General features: G+C 46.2%; 1 pseudogene; it reads right to left on the bottom strand.

The window, feature by feature from the left end:
• Window positions 1-8791: 8791 nt before the first annotated feature.
• Window positions 8792-12050, bottom strand: LOC101992414 (annotated as a pseudogene).
• Between the last annotated feature and the right edge of the window lie 4629 nt (window positions 12051-16679).

The raw sequence follows: 16679 nt of genomic DNA, 5'->3' as shown, positions 1-16679 counted from the left end.
AGTTTATTACTAATGAGTTCAGCCTGACTGCACTGGCCCACCTAAGATTCCTGGTCACATAGACTTACGTATTAGCTGAGAGTGATTCTTTGTATATGCACAGTGCTCCCATGGAAGAACATGGACGTCTTCCCATGGCATCAAGTGCACTCTTGTGTCTTTCAGGATGCTTACCGGTTTCCTTCACATAGGCCTTAATGCTCCTTAGTAAGTCAGACCCATTTCCATGTTGTCTCTCCTGTCATTAGTGTGGTCTTCAAAGCCAGGCGTGCAGGCAAGGCACGTATCTGCAATCCAGCACATGGCAGATGGAGGCAGGAGGGCCAAGCAGTCGAGGGCCTGGTTACATGGTAAGATCTGCTTAAAAAAAAGGAACAAACAGAAAAACAAATATAAATAAAGAATTAGACAAAATAATGGAAGCATGGTCTTCTGTTACATATTCTTACTATTTTTTAAATTTTAACATTTGATGATTATTTTTGTTATTGCAATCTTATTAAATATTTTTGGTGTCGTAGCTTGTTTTCTGTCGATGTGTTGAATTTTCTGGATGCAATCATAAAGTAAAACCTGATTTATATCAAGAACTTATTTACATTATTTTTTATCATATTTCAATTAATAAACAATATATTAATATAGTATACTTTATCATTTATTATATATTATAATCTTATTTGTATTGTGAACTCAGATGTTTGGGATCTGAGTCTGAGATCTTGGAGATCGGGACCAGGGCAGTTGCTGACCTCTCCTGGAAACGTAAGGAGAAAAGTAAAGCAAGTTTCAAGTGTTCCAGTCACAATATGAACTTTGTGGAGCTGAAACAACTGTGCAAATCTCTCTCTGTGTCTCCCTCTCACCCCCTTCCTCTCCCTTTCTTTCCTGTCTGTCTGTGTTTGCTTGTCCGTCTGGCTCTCTCTTTCCCTCCTGCCCTCTCCTTCTCTCTTTCCCTATATAGATTGCCACAGCATTCAGGAATGTTCTTTTCTCATAGATCCTAGTAACTCTACCCCATGATGCTTACTCAAGGTTTTCTCTACTCCTTGACTTTGCCGTTCCCTTTTCTCTGTGCAGTGTCTTGCTGTGTCATCAGGGTTGGCTCCAAGTTCCCAATTCTTCTGTCTTAGCCTTTTAAGTGCTGGGCTACAGGATCATGGTTGTTCTATCCTTTTTTTCTTGGTCATGTTTATATTTTACAATGCGAAGAATACTGGTGATAATATACAACTAAAATATGATAAAAGGTGAAAGTGTGTCTTAAAAATACATGACAGTATTTCTTAATACAGATTATTTTACCCTAGAAAAAGATATTTTTTTTTGTGTGTGTGTTTGAAGTATACAAAACACAGAATATCACAGAAATTGGGGAAATGTTAACAGTCTCAGTTTGTGGGAACAGATCTTTGGTGGCAGATGTGATACCCGGAACTCATCCATTCATCTGACAAATACTGAGTGCCGGGTAACATTCTACCTACTGTGGACAAATAAGGCTTCTGTCCTTTTTGGAGTTTGTTTTTTAGAAGGAAGACAGAAGATAGGGAAGCAGCAGAATATAGAGGATCAGTTCCATGCTGAAGAAGGCTGGTGATGGAGGAAGGTCATTGGTTAATTATAATAAAAAAACTGCTTGGCCCTCATAGGTTAAAACATAGGTGGGAGGAGTAAACAGAACAGAATGCTGGGAGGAAGAGGAAATGAGCTCAGAGGCCATGCTTCCCTCTCCCGGGCAGACGTGATGAAACTCCGACCCAGGATGGACGTAGGCTAGAATCTTCCCTGTAAGCGCAACTTGGGGTGCTACAACACATTATTAGAAATGGGCTAGTCCAGGTGCGAGAGTTAGCCAAGAAGAGGCTAGATATAATGGGCCAAGCAGTGTTTAAAAGAATACAGTTTGTGTGTTGTTATTTCAGGTAAAGCTAGCAGGCGGCTATGAGCTGGGGCGGCAGGAATGCAGCCCGCAGCTCCCTCAACAGGCTGGGGTGAGGCAGGAGAGAGACCTGTGCCCTCAGCTGGCCCTGGGACCACCCGTCTCCAGGAGCACAGCAGGTGCCTTCTCCCTGTCCTGCCAGGGCTCTGTGGAGTGCACAGGAGAAGACTGTCTTGGTGCATTCACCGAAGAGCTTCCTCCCAGTTTCTCTTTCTCTTAATGAAGGGCACTCCATTTCACTTCTGGATTATGCTTCCTGGCTTCTCAGTCGGCTGAATGGTGAAGGGGCCAGTGTAGAGGTCAACCAAGGTTGAAAAGAAGACAGTTTGTGACCCAAAGGGATGTCACAGTGCACAAGGCGAGGAGGGAGGTGAGGGGTGGATCGTGCGAAAACTTTTAAGTCCTTGTTTTGTTTTGTTGGCCAGGAACTTATTCATCATGTAAGGGAGATGGGTTTTGAGCTCACATCCTCGGTGTTCCAAGTGCTGAGAGTACGGACATGAGCCCCCATCCCCGACTTTTAGTTCTTGATGTGGCACTGGGTTTTACTTGCCAGCAGGTATGAAGTCATTGTGGGAGGTGTTAGAGCCGGTTATGACAGTTCTGACTTAGGTTCCCGTGGAACATGAAAACTCTGCAGTCATTAGGCTGCTTTCACAGAAACAGAATAACCTTTTTAATAAAGCTGGATTTGAACTCAAGCCTACTTATCTGAACTCCTGGTCCTGTCTGCTGCAAGCATTTCTTCCCTAATGTAGTAGGTAAAAACACTTTATTGTATACTCCCGAGCTCTATGTTTTACAGTTTCCCCCTTTTTGGTAGAGAGTAGGGCTGTGTCTGAGTTGTGGTTTTTTTTTTTTATGCTTTCCAAAAATAAATATTCATTCCTGTCACGTGTGTCATGATAAATTGTAGCACGGACAATAAAAGAGGTGGACAAACATCTCCTCTCTCAGGAAATATATAGACTGCCTGTAAAGAAAAGACAGGAGTTATATTGAAATTATTTATACTCAACGATTTTCACTTTGGTGGGGATTCTTGCTTGTCTCATTTAATTACCTCAAACAACATTGCCATTTATTTTTTCAAGACTCTCCCCAACTGAGATGGGGAAGCCGTACAAAAACGTGGGATTTCCTTTTCGAGTTTATGGATTTTGACTCCCAGCCTGACTGTTCAGTCAGCACAGAAAAAGACAGCTCCCCTCCACGCCCCTAAGCCTTATAAACCCCACCTGTGGCCAGAACATGCTGCTGTGCTTTTTCTATTTCTCACCTCATTGCCAGGAATAAAGATTCAGCAATCCCTGCCTAAGTGACAGCGCTGCCTCTCACACCTGCGACAGGGCAAGGCACTGAGCAGCTCAGCAGTTCTCATGGGGCCAAGTGTTAGGAAAAGGAGACAGGCTGGGTGCCTCCAGCTCCCTCCCTCCATGGCAGCTTCCCACAGTGGGCTCCACCCCTTAAGGGTGGAGTCTACAGCCTACACCTTGATGCCGAGATGTGACTGGAACCATAGAGGACACTGCATCTAAAGATGCTACTGTTCACCCGCGGTCACTATTCCAGCTGATCTGGGGACTCAGCCCTGATAACGAGGCCCTTAGCCTTTCTGCAGGATTCCCAGGACGCCACCTTCACAGGAGAATGTATTCTGGGTAACAGTTAATTGATTGGAGGTTGGCCTTGACCACCATCATCCCACGGGCTGTGCATTCTCCAGGAAACAAATAGTGAAGCGCTCTAGGTTGGAATGTATTGTGGACTTCTTTTGGGTCTGGCAAAATCGGTACCAGAAGACTATACATAGCACCCGACTTCTCTAACTCTTAAAATCCTTGTTAGGAAGTTCATTCCAGCTCTGCTTGCTTTGTTTCTGTCACCTATGTGAACACAACATTCTCTCATGCCACAGGTCACAGTGTCCCACCCATGACCCTTCGGGAAATAGATGTGATGTGGGATTCCCTACTGTATGCTGTGAACCTGTTTTATTACCACTGGTTAATAAAGAATCTGCTTCGGCCTATGGCAGGGCAGAGTAAAGTCTGGCAGGAAGTCCAAACAGAGATATAGAGAGAAAGTAGGCGGAGTCAAAGAGACACCATGTAGCTGCCAAAGGAGAGAGATGCTGGAACCTTACCCGTAAGCCACCACCTTATGGTGATACACAGATTAATAGAAATGGGCTAATTTAAGATATAAGAGTTAGCCAGGAATATGCTTGAGCCTTTGGCCAAACAGTGTTGTAATTAATACAGTTTCTGTTTGATTATTCTGGTCTGGGTGACCGGGATACTAACAATCAGTCTCGGTCTACATAGATGAATTTCATCTTAGTTGGTTTTTTTTTTCTTCTTTTTCTTTTCTTTTCTTTTCTTTTTTTTCGAGACAGGGTTTCTCTGTAGCTTTGGAGCCTGTCCCGGAACTAGCTCTTGTAGACCACGCTGGCCTCGAACTCACAGAGATCCGCCTGCCTCTGCCTCCCGAGTGCTGGGATTAAAGGCGTGCGTCACCACCGCCTGGCCATCTTAGTTGGTTTGTTCTGTCTTTCCATACAGTGAAAACCCACATGGGCTTCTTCTTTTCATTCTCCCATCCTCTTCCTCCTGTTTTTGATAGGGTCTTTCTATGTTGGCTTTGAACTCATGATCCTCCTGACTCAGCCTCCTGTTTTTGATAGGGTCTTTCTATGCTGGCTTTGAACTCATGATCCTCCTGACTCAGCCTCCTGAGGACTGGGATTAAAGGTGTGTGACACTTTGCCTGGTTCACTTAAATTATTTAAAGTATTTTTAAATTAACTTTTAGTGATTCTTTGTGGTTTTTACATCATGCATCCTGATAAACAGTCGTTCTCAATGCTCTATGGTTTGGGAACTGATACCCTGTGTTTAACAAAGCTGTTTCTCACACTACTGTACCTTAAGCTAATTATTCATTCATTCATTCATCCATCCATTCCTTCACTGCGTAGACATTCAGAGCTTGCAGGCCCCTGGGACCCCTGCACCCATGCTGATGCTGTGGGAGGCTGGCGGTTCAGCACTTCTGTCCTTTTGCCTCTTGCTCCCCTCTCTCAGCCTCGGCTCTGATACTGCTATAGGAGCCTTTCAAGAACTAGGCTTTCCTTTTCTAATTAAGGTTTTATAGCTTAAAAATCTGTAAGATTCTGCATTAGATATCATAAGATGTGATAATTAGGAAGTCTTTGGCATCTTTCCAGGAAAGGCCAACTTCCCCATCTAAGGAACACAAAGAAGTAGAAATGAAATTACCTAAAATTAATTTTTATTCCTTCCTTCCTTCCTCCCTCCCCCCCATTTCTTTCTTTTTCCTTCTTTCCTCATGTTCCTGCATCTAGATTTCTTTTCAATTTTCTTGATAATTTCTAGCGCTGCTCATATTTCTTGCCAATGCCATGGTTTTCTTCTTTGCAGCTGAAGGACACTCTACTTATCCACACACCACACTTCCTTTACTCACTTATCCCCTGAAGGCCAGCGGGACATGACTGTTGGGAACGGCTCTGCGGTAAACGTTCTGCACGCTGTAGACGCAGTGGTGGTAAGGTCCCTTACGGTCTCTGATCTGGCAGACCTGAGGTTCTGGCATGCTCGTCCATTGTATGACAGCACACAGTGCAAGGCCCAACATTCAGCAGTGTTTCTTTCCAGGCCAAGACACAACCTAGGAATGATGGGAGCCCATCGCCTCTCAATCTCAATGGGTTCTCCAGTCCCATAAGATTGCATCCAGGCCACAGAACTTTTGTGTTGGTCCAGCGGAAAAGACATGTGGTTACACAATCAGGAGTCTGGGTGGAAAAAGGTACTGCCGACGTTCGTACACGTTAGTGTCTAAGAAGTGTTCCCAGTCCTTGAAGAAAACCATTACTTGGCTCACTGCAAGCTAATTGCATTTGTTCAGCCAGTGTGAAAATGGATGCAGATTGGATGAGCTGTGAAACACCCTACTGTCCTACTGTTAAATCGCGAAATAAAGCCACTTGTTCAGTAGACATGGCCGAGGATGGGATGTTCACCAAGAAGTGAGAAATTGCTTGGTAAATTTCACTTTTATGCTTAAGTGACTCTTTTAATTAATTCCTACTGACCTCCTCCTCCTCCAGCCTCACAGGTGTGAGGAGATGAAGGAGGCATCTCACAGAACTTCTGAAGTTGGGGCGTGAAGATGTGGAGAAGCTGATTCCATTCAGTCTCTAAGGAGCTGGAGGATGTGGGAACCCACCGCTCGAGAGCCAGATACAGAGGATGCAGTTTCAGGGCAGTCCTGTGTCACTTCTACCTGGTGTGACAAAAGCTGACTTTTAGCATTAGAGGCCACTGTGAGACTTATAATGAAAGCAAGGAGAATCAAGTTTTAATGGGGAAAAAGCATTAAGCATTAAGATGAAAATGAAAATACATTAGGGCCCTGAAGGCAAAGGCCTTCATCGCCAACACCGTCCTAATCTGCTTTGATTGGCTGATCCCTTACTGCCACCTCTTCACTAGCAGCCAAGAGGCGCTGTGTCACTCGGGGACTTGTTTCCATGCGGAAGAAGCTGTGATCCTAGAGTTTTCAGAGAGGTGGTGAGGCCAGTTGGGTTTTCAAACACTGCTGGTCAGAACCCTCATCAGTCCCCTGGAGCCTTAGTAACCGTTTGAAGAAAAATGACTTAGTAAAGGGTCTGCATTGTTGCTTCATGTTCAACTGTGAGGAGAAATGCATAAGGTTATGAAACAGGGGTTAGATACTTGATAGAATGAGCAATTTATTTTCCAAGCAATAGTGTTTCCTAGCACTTTAAATGATCTGGATTTAGATACAGCACTGGCAGAGGGCTTGCATAAAACCAAAGATATTTGGTATCATGTACAATCTCCCCAATGAATCAGCCAGGGTACAGATAACACGGTCATCGAAATAATGTTTACGAATTCTTTGAATGGCTGCCCAAGGATAATCTATGGTAGGCACCTGAGATGAGGGCCCTGAGCCCAGACGGCCGTCTACGAAACAATTTTTGTTAAAGGTCACACAACTACTTAGAGAGAAGAACCAGGTCACCACAACCTGTCAGGGCCACTCCCTGAATGTTGTGAAGGAGTGGGTGGGGCTTTGCCTTAGGCATCCTACTCGGCCTGTGAAGAAAGGACAGTCTGAAGTCTTGTGTGTAGTAATAAGGAGCTGCGGGGCTGCGTCCCCAGCACCCCGACCGCCTGGCTAGCTTATGCCCCGGAATAATTACACGGACACTGTATTCTTTTAAACACTGCTTGGCCCATTAACTCTAGTCCTTACAGGCTAATTTTCATATCCCGATCAACCCATCTCTAATAACTCTGTGTAGCATCAGTCTTACCTGGAAAGATTCTAGCCGACGTCCATCCTGGGTCTGAGCTTCATGCATCTGCCTCAGAGAGCAGAGCTCTCGCGTCTGCTGGGAGAGGGGAGCATGGCATCTCTCTGAGCTCACTTCCTCTTCCTCCCAGCATTCTGTTCTGTTTACTCCTCCCACCTACGTTTTAACCTATCAGGGCCAAGCAGTTTCTTTATTACTTAACCAATGAAATCAACAGACTGATATATGACACTCCCACATCACTTGTGAGCCTGGGGGAGTATACATGGGGTGGGCATATGAACTGCTGTGTTGTTTCCAGCAGCTTGCCTCCAGTTTCATGAGAAAGTTAAGTAAATGTAGGACAGGGTATAAATAGATCTTCATGGCTTCCTTAAGGTGGCAGGGCTTTCCTTCATGAACTTCATGCTATAGTATTGGTAACGTGGGAAGACAGAGGCTAAGGGTGGGAAACCTGTCTAAGCTACCCAGTACCCAAACTGAGGTTTCCAGACATACTGCAATGAGTTTCTCGCCCTATGTATGGGAGAATGGAGCTATAAATTGCATATCACATGCGTGTGCACACACATATGCACTCACACACACACCTATGTGTGTGTAAATGTATAGGCACATAAATGAGAGAGAGACGGATGAGGAAAGAAATTCTGACCCTGATCTGTTGGCTATCTTGTTAGCCTCCTGGATATTCCATTATATAAAGAGAAATGTGCTGTAAAAAATACTTTAACTAAAATTCTACTCAAAATGTGCACATGTGCAAAATCTATTCCCTCCATGGTAATGTGGAACGGTGGATGGTTTGTCCTGTTAACTGGGTTTGACAGACAGCACTGAAGTTTTGGAAGCAGACTGGAGACAGTTGTCATTTGTCCTGTTAAGAGCTGTAATGACTCAGCAAAGGGCTCCTGCTTCTTCCCGGGTCACAGAGCCCATGGGTATTTGCATAGCGAGACCCAGTATGAAACGCTGCTCTGTTTAAGTTGCTGAGTCTGAAGCCACACTTCCCTGCTGCTCCTGTTTTCTAAAGTGCAGGAATTATTAACCGCTTGTTTGGGGAGCTGCATGTGGCCTGCCTCCAGCTGACTGATACACAGAGTCACCATTTTTGCTTTATTTTGAAACATTCTGATACATGGCTATTTTTCATATTTTTCTAACTCTCTTTTTCTTTTTTTCTTTTCTTTTTTTCCAGAAGAGAGTGGGTACATTTATTAGGAAGGAGGGTTTTCAGTTAGACCCTCATATCCCACACAAAAAAGCAGACTGTCTTTTCCAGAGGAAGGAGGGCAGGCAGAGGGCCCTGGATCCCAGGGGACAGGCAGCATCAGCAGGACAATGAAGGCATGAGCTTGAGGTATACAAAGCCACTGCTCAGCACTCCTCAGAGAAATGTAGTGGCTGAAATACAATCGACTCCACCCTCCAGTCTCAAAGCCAGCAGCCCAGTAGAAGACTGTCTTGTTCTCTGGCAGAGATGAGTGGGTCGTGGTCGTAGTGGAAGGAGAGAGCTCATTTCTTGCTATCTCTTGCTGCTCCTGCGGGTTTCTTTGCCATTGCTGACAGGGTTGCTGGAAGGGCCGGGAAGGCCAGAAGGTGTGTGGTTGGCTTCGAGTGATTCGGGTGCTGGGAGGATGTGAGGGAGTGTGAGAGGGTGGGGGCCGCCACCAGGGCCTGGTGGGGTGCTCAGTCCATTGCCGTTCTGGCTCTCAGAAGCTGGAGAGGCAGCAGGGGGTCCTGTGGTAGCTGGAGGGGCAGCAGGGCCACTGTCGTTCTGCACCGATTTGTTGGGCGCCTGCTGAGTGTTATATTCTGGACTGGGCTCACTGAAATTAGGAACTTCGGAATAAACCATGCAGAATTCGCCAATCTTCTGCAGATCGCCCCCACGGCCGGTGTATAGTGTCAGGCAACCCTTGAAAACGGAAGCATACCCTTTGGTGAGTCGGATAATGTCGCCAGGCTGGATTAGGTTGCCCACATCGTCCCACACCGAGATATTGATGCTGCCCGTTTTGTCTGCTACTTTACAGGTCCGAACCTCGTGCCCGTCCTTGGTCTTAGTCACTCGGCCTGTCTCCAGTACAATGAAGATGAGGTTCAGGTTCTTGAGCCCGGGCTTGATATCCTTCACGAAGGTCTCGGTCGTCATGTTTCCCGAACCGTGGTACCCCGCCAGCCGGCAGGCGGGACCGTGCACACCCCCAAGCCACCCGCAGGGGGAACCAGGGGGCTAGCTGCCCCTACTTTTTTTCTTTATTGCATGATTGTGAATGTTAATGCGTGAATTCCTTGGGAGGTATGTTCATTTATTTGTGTTAATGACAGTCTATAGTATCTTTGATTATCCTCACTTTTAAAATCTTCGCTTCCGAAAATAAAACAAACAAGTCTCTTTCAGACTAGGAGTGGCCTCTTTCATAAAAAGGCTTAGAAAGAGAGGAAAAAAAAAAAAACACCCTATCATTCTCGTGCCTCCCATGGTGTCCACCAAGTCCCTACTCTTGGTCTTGGCTTCGTCTAGGTAAAAGTAGAGCCAAGAGTTTGCAACATAAACATAGTGGGAGACAAAGGCTCTCTGTCTGTGCTCAGAGGCTGGGGTTGGATCCTAGCCTGCTTCAAGAGGGCGAAAAGAAAAGGTTCTGCCTGGCCAAGGTGGAGAAAGGAAAGCTGGAGCTCTTAGGGACCTGGGTAAATCTCAGGGATTTATTGCCTTTCTTTTCATCTTCCCTGGCTTACTGAAGTTCAAAGCAGAGGTGACCTTTAAGATCGGCTGCTTCAATCCATCGTTTATAGCGAACACGGAGTGCCTCTGGGGGCTGGCGCCTGGTCAATAGCAGAAGTGGGGTCAGGTGGGGCTCCTGACTGGCACAATCCTTTCCATTGCAACCCATGTTTCCCACAGGCCATATCTCAACATGGAAGCTGGGGACTATCTTTCCCATCGGGGCTCTGCACAGGGGATATGTCAGCGCACATGAGGGACGAGAAGGCAAGGAACTGAGGAGCCTTGAGGACTCTTGAGCTTCTACAGACCCTTTGGCCATACTCTAACTTCCTTCCTTTTTCAAACCATCTACCCAGGACCCGTTGTATAACTCCCGAGGCTTTCCACAGCCCTGTGTGTAAATGGCTACGCTCCCAAGGCTTTGACATCAGCCTAAAATTTGATAGACGTGTGGACGTTTGTCTAGGTGGAATTTTTAAGGATTATCTGATTTCGCTTGAGCCATTGTATTCTGCCCTGTCTTTCTTCCCCCCCCCCCCTTTCATGCTCTACTTTTTCAAGTTCAGACAGCATCTATTGCTTTTGATATTCTGGCTCCCTATCTCCCATCTCTGTTGAACACCAGATTCTCAGGAGGAGTGGAGACCTGATCACTGCGGCGTGCTGGAGACCCGTGCCTCAGTCAATGCGGGCTTTGTAGCGTGATGGACACGGCTGTAATGAGAATCTCAAGGTGGGTGTTTATATCCCTGCTGTTTTGTCACCTGAGCCAAAGCCACGGGCTTAAGCTTTCAATATCCAAGTCCCTTCATCTGAGAGTGAAAATAGCTGAACCAGATCTGCTTAGCTCACAGTTCTGTGAAAATGAAGTGCAGGTATCAGACACATGTGCAGGTTTGAAAGTGTGGGGTATACACTAGATACAGTATGGCTGGAACCTTACATGTCGGCAGCAAATCCTGTCAAATTCAACAGGCTTGACTTTTTTGACTTTTTTTTTTAAGTTAGAAGTTTTTTTTTTTTTTTAAAGAATAACTATGTTTAGGGGGGAAAGGGAGCCATGCAATTTCCAACAAAGGAAAACGGTTCTGTTTTTGAATTCTCTAGTCTGTCCACTTGGGTCACACTGCCCATGCTCTGTGCTCCTCTGAGTGCTATTGGCTGCTGAATGAGCTCACAGCGGCATGGAGCAGATGGCCAGTTCACTGAGCTGTGAGTGGGGAGTGGGAAAACTGTCCCTTCTGCTTGCTGCACCAGGAGCCCCATTATGAGGAGCTGTGCTGGCTGCCTCTGGGGGACACGCTTCTAGACCACGGACCTCCCCACCCCAAACGCTTCCATGCCACATGGGAATCACAGAACTACAGAGGTGAGTGAGTCCTAAGATCTGGAATGTTCTTAAGGTCACAGGTTTGGTCTTCAGCTTGGTGCCATTCAAAGGCAGTAGACATGGCATTATGTAACAGTTGAAGACTGGAGATTTAGTGCCCAGAATCTGGGATGTTTGGGGAGAAAGAGTGAAAGACATTCATCACCCAGAGGCCAGCAGAGGCCAAGGAGCCCAGGAGGCAGACTGGGGAGAGAGAGGTGGACGTGGGAAGAGAGTGCTGGACACAGAACCAGGAAGAAGTGATGCTCAATTCTGCTGTAGGAGTGGGGACGGGAAGAGCAGCAGTGATTTTACTTGGAAGCATCATGGCTGCTGCTGTAGTTCAGAGGATTTTGCATGCATTAGTATGCAGAGCAAGCGTCACAGGTAGAGAAGAGTCAGCAGACCTGGCTAGGATCAGGGAGCTTAGTGGTCAGTGTCTACATGCCACCAGGATGTAGGAGACTCTTGACGGATTATAAAGGACTCTTCCCTTTGGGCTTGTATGGTTTTGAATTGTCTAACTTGAGTCTGTTTATAAAAAATGTCATCATTGCCTCTCCAGTTTCCCTTTTCCTACTTTGACCCCGAGATGTCCGTTGACACCTGCACTTGTAAACCTTCTGTTGGGTTGCATTACGCCCTGTTGTGCTCCGCTCTACTTGCTGTGTCTCCAGGCCCTTTACTCAGCTAAATCTAACTAACTTTACCACCGCTTCCAGCATTTTCTACAGTTCCTTCCATCCTGGAGACTTAGCCCAGGATTCCGAATAGGAAAGAAAAGAAATGAAAGATTTCCTTTTTTGTACTGCGTGGACAATGCCATCCAGGTGATTTCAGAATGACTCTAGAAGGGAGTCCGAGCCAGGATCCTCAGAGATGTACAGGAAAAACCAGGGCTCAGGCACCTAGCAGGAGCCTTTGCGTGGCCCCAGGAAATAGAAATCCCATTTAAGGTGAGGTCACAAATTAAATGCAGACCAGGAGACATGAAAATAGCTTCATCTTGCTTAAGTGTCTTGACCAGCATCCTCAGAGAACCACGGTTTCTAGATAGCTCCTGCTCTCTTCCTCTATTGCTTCAGTCTTGTGGGCATTTTGGCACCTCCCTGTATTTATTCTCCATTCCTCTTAGGGACACTTTCAGTACATATGCAGGTACTCCGTGATTTGGATGGAGTGATATCTCCATAAACCCACTACAATTTGCAGATGCGTTCAGTCTGTCTGGCCTGCAAAGCGTGTGTTTTCACTATGCAGTACTCTGTATCTAGTTGGCCGTCTCTCTTTATGAATTCTGGGCTGATGGGAAGGGACAGCTTGCTGATGGGGTACAGCACCCCATAAAGGAACACCTCACCACATATCTCTAGCCACGGGACAGATCAAAACTGGACACATACTTTCTACTGGATAAATACTGTTTTGGAGGCATTCATTATGAGGTTGAAGAATCTTAAGTTGAAACATCATAAGTTAGGGACACACACTCTCTCTCTGATTCTCTCAAGCTCCAGGCTATGAAAAATCCTGTCTCAAGAAAAGTAGACAGCCTCTGATGAATTGACCCCTGATCTTCATGCACGTGTGTATACATGTTCACATGCACCCCATACACACATGTAGCACATGAATATACACACATATACATACAAAGGAGGAAATAAAGAGAGGGAGACAGACAGTATGGAGTGTGCAGATGCTTCTAGACACTAAGAAAGAGGTTACACGGTGTGTAAGAGGCAGCCCCGTATCCTGGGGCCCAACGGCTGAAGGTCAGTCCTAAGTGCTTGTGTTTAGAGAGAATGGATTCAGACCCCTTTAGAGGATGGAGATAGTTCGAGTGTGTAGCCTTACCCTTAGCCAGCGTGCTCAAAGATCTTTTGCCTCTACAAAAACGTGGTTCTGTTATCAGAAGTAGAGTCACTTAAAGCCAGGGTCATGCATGATCTCACAGCCCTTGCCAGCTGTGAACCCTGGGGTGGCTAAGTGGGACCTTCCAACAAAGCAGCTCTTCCAAGGCTCCACTTCAGATATCAAATGGACAGAGATCTCTTCCCAAGATCATGCTATTGTCAGTGTTGGTTCTTCATAAGCTATAAGTCATTGACTGACCTTGACTAAGGCTTCCCTCTGCTCCTCACCACGGGCCTTTGGCACAGAGACTCCTGTAGCAGAGCAGCCAGCTTCCTGGACAGTGAACATGCAAGAGGCAAGACCCAGCAACACAGAAGCCGGAGCTTGCTGAAGCCTCGTCTCAAAAGGGCTGTCCCATCACCCGCCATCTTGCTTACATTGCAGATGATCTGGGTTTCCCCACTGTGGGCAGCTATGGCTCTCCACACACGTGTTCTCTCCCAAGGAGGAGATTATTAGATGCTACACCCTGGACTACAGTTCCCCCACCGCGAAGATCCAGACCTCAAAGCAGGGGTGCTACCAGCTGGCACGGGTGTCTCTGACATTAGACGGCAAACTTTGAAAAGAAACTGAAACCGGAAACTTCTGTCACCCCCGAAGAAGCACGGTGGTGGGGTCGGTGGCTCAGGAATGAGGGCAAGCAGCAAATGGCGAGTCCTTTCTCTCCTTCCTTCTTCCGTCCTCTCCGAGTGCCTGTCTGATAGAGCTGAAAGAGAGCTGGTGGCAAAGGGTACAGGTTGCACGGAGAACCACAACCCTGGGGTCATAATGCAAAACGCGGCCAGTGAAGTTGGAGCTAAGTGCTCGCCATTTAAGGCCTAGCGTGTGAGGTAGTGGGAGCTTTCTTCCCATTGGCCCAGTGCTACTGATGATCTCTGTCTGGGGAGCAAAGAAAAAAAAATAGCTTAAAGGTCTTCAGCAAGAAGTGAAAGCAGTAATTCTGTATGTTGCTGATGTGTAGACTCTAAACTTATACTATCATCAGATCAGTGCAGGGACCTCAAAATATAACAAAACAACCACAAACATCTCAGAGCAGTGAAAGCCTGAGGTTACCAGCAGAGAGAGCTGTGCAGCTTCTCCTAGTGCCGAGGTGAACGGGCCTTCATGTCAGGAATGAGAAACAGCACGGTCGCTGTCATAGCAGTAGTTCAGCAATCACTAAAGGATGGAAAAGAGAAAATAGGGCAAGAGGCATAGTCGAGACCTTGAGGGACGAGAAGACCATGGTAGCAATGACAAAGTGCATCTGCTAATAATGACCAAAGGCCTAAACAAATGTGATCCCCGTGGAAGAGCAAGATATAGGCAAGAGCAAGGGAAGAGGCAGGCTCTCCTGACAGGACAAACAGAGCTTCTAGAAGCGCAACTACATCTGGGAAAGTTAGCAGGTCAGTGGGCAGGTTAAGTGCAGATTGAACAAAGCTGAACAGAGGATCAGGCAGTGGAAAGTTCTAGATTTGAACAAATATCCAGTCTGCAGTAGAGGGTGAGAAAAAGAGAGACCATGCACAGAAAGAGAGGAGGAGAAGAGGAAGAGAGAGAGAGAGAGAGAGAGAGAGAGAGAGAGAGAGAGAGAGAGGAGAGGGAGAGAGAGAGAGAGAGAGAGAGAGAGAGAGAGAGAACGCTTCTGTAGGGTACATTGGCACATACCTGTACACCCAGCCTGGGGGACTCAAAGGCAGAACTGGAAATCCAAAGCTAAGCTAGGATACATACTGAGATCCTACCTACAAGAGTAAAATGTGTGTGTGTGCACATATGTGTCTCGTGCATTTCGTGTGGTACATGTGTGTATGAGGGGCATGTGAACGTATGCACACACGCTCTGACAGAGGTCAGATTGTTGAGACAGGGTCTCTCGTGGCCTGGAACTTCCTGGTTCTAGTAGGCTCACTGGCCAGTGAGATCCCGGGATTCTTCCTCCCCAGGAAGTTTTCTACGGATTCTGAGGCTGCTCTCAGGTCCCTAAGCTTACAGGGCGGGCACACCTCACTGACTGAGCAGACACCACAGCCTTCTCTTCCGTTTGAACACATCTTCTTCTAAATGCTTCCCACATCTCCAGGGTTTCTCTGTATTTTAGGAGGAAGTGGATGTCCTCGGCAGCTTGTTCTCTCCCTAGTGTCAGAAATCAAAGTCAGGCAGAAGGCCCTGGTCGGGCCCACGCAGCATAATTAAACATCAAGAAGTCTCCGTATTTCAGTTCTCAATATTGAAACAGATTGGTCTTTACCAGTTGTTAAAAGGTAATCTCTAGTTCATAATATAAACGATCTCCCAGGATGAATGCCACTCGGGCAATCTGGTGGATTAATTGCTTCCTCCCCAATGACTTACGCCTTGGAACAGACAGGAAAGCAGGATATCAAAACAAACACTCGAAGCACAAAGATAAAAACATGTTAATAATTAGTAACAGCTAGAAGCAAAATTAATCCACAGTGGGCCCATAATGCCAGCTACTTAATGCAAATTAACAAATGACATTTTAATGTAAAGGACACGAATGCTAATATTCTAATTTTCCAAGTAAGATCAATAACTCAGCAAACAATAATGTGCTCTAAAAAGGGAATCTTAGAACCAGAGCAATAACTTTACTTTAGAGAGAAGTGAAATGCCACACAAGTTTATATTTGTGGCTCCAAAATTAGAGTAAATTAGAATTAGGTGCCACAGCCTCGGAAGGAGGGCCTCGTAAAGCGGGGAAGTACAAGCGACGCTGATCCCAAAGTGATGAAGCCCTTGCCTCGCGCTGGGTAATGAGGCAATCTCTCACTTCCCTGCAGGATTAGCAAGGGCAATTCGGAATTAAAATGGTGTTGTCTCGAAGTCTTGGCATCTCGTGCCTTAAATAAAAGTTTTGAGAATGAGTGATGGAACATCATTCCAAGGTCTCGTGCTGGACTGCTTGGGCTGAGTAATTTTAACTTCAAGCGCAGAAACACACTCCAGCATTCAGAGCAGAAGTTCAGCGTGACCACAAGTGGCCTCATGGACTTTTGTCTGGTTTGTGAAAAGCACAGAATAAAACCTCTTAAAGTGGATACCTTTCACGGCGAGGCACCTTGTGGTTGAAAGATACCCTCTGACAGTTCGTGCCGTTTGTTCCTTAAAACTACTGCATAGTAGGCGTTCTTAGTCTTGTTCTATAGTGAGGAAGTCGAAAAGTTAAAGTTTTCACAGACTCAAGATCCTGCTGGTCTCCAACAGCATGCGTCCATGCTGGGAGGAGGGATGCCGTCTGCACTCTTTCTTTCTAACTATGCTCTCTGCTCCTCCACTCCAGCGTGTGTATGTGTGTGTGTGTGTGTGTGTGTGTGTGTGTGTATGTGTGTGTGTG

The sequence above is a fragment of the Microtus ochrogaster genome, chromosome 19 (genome assembly GCF_000317375.1).
Source record: "Microtus ochrogaster isolate Prairie Vole_2 chromosome 19, MicOch1.0, whole genome shotgun sequence".
Taxonomy (NCBI): Eukaryota; Metazoa; Chordata; class Mammalia; order Rodentia; family Cricetidae; genus Microtus; species Microtus ochrogaster.
The sequence above is the reverse complement of the archived record's forward strand: the minus strand, read 5'-3'. Positions and strand labels throughout refer to the sequence as shown.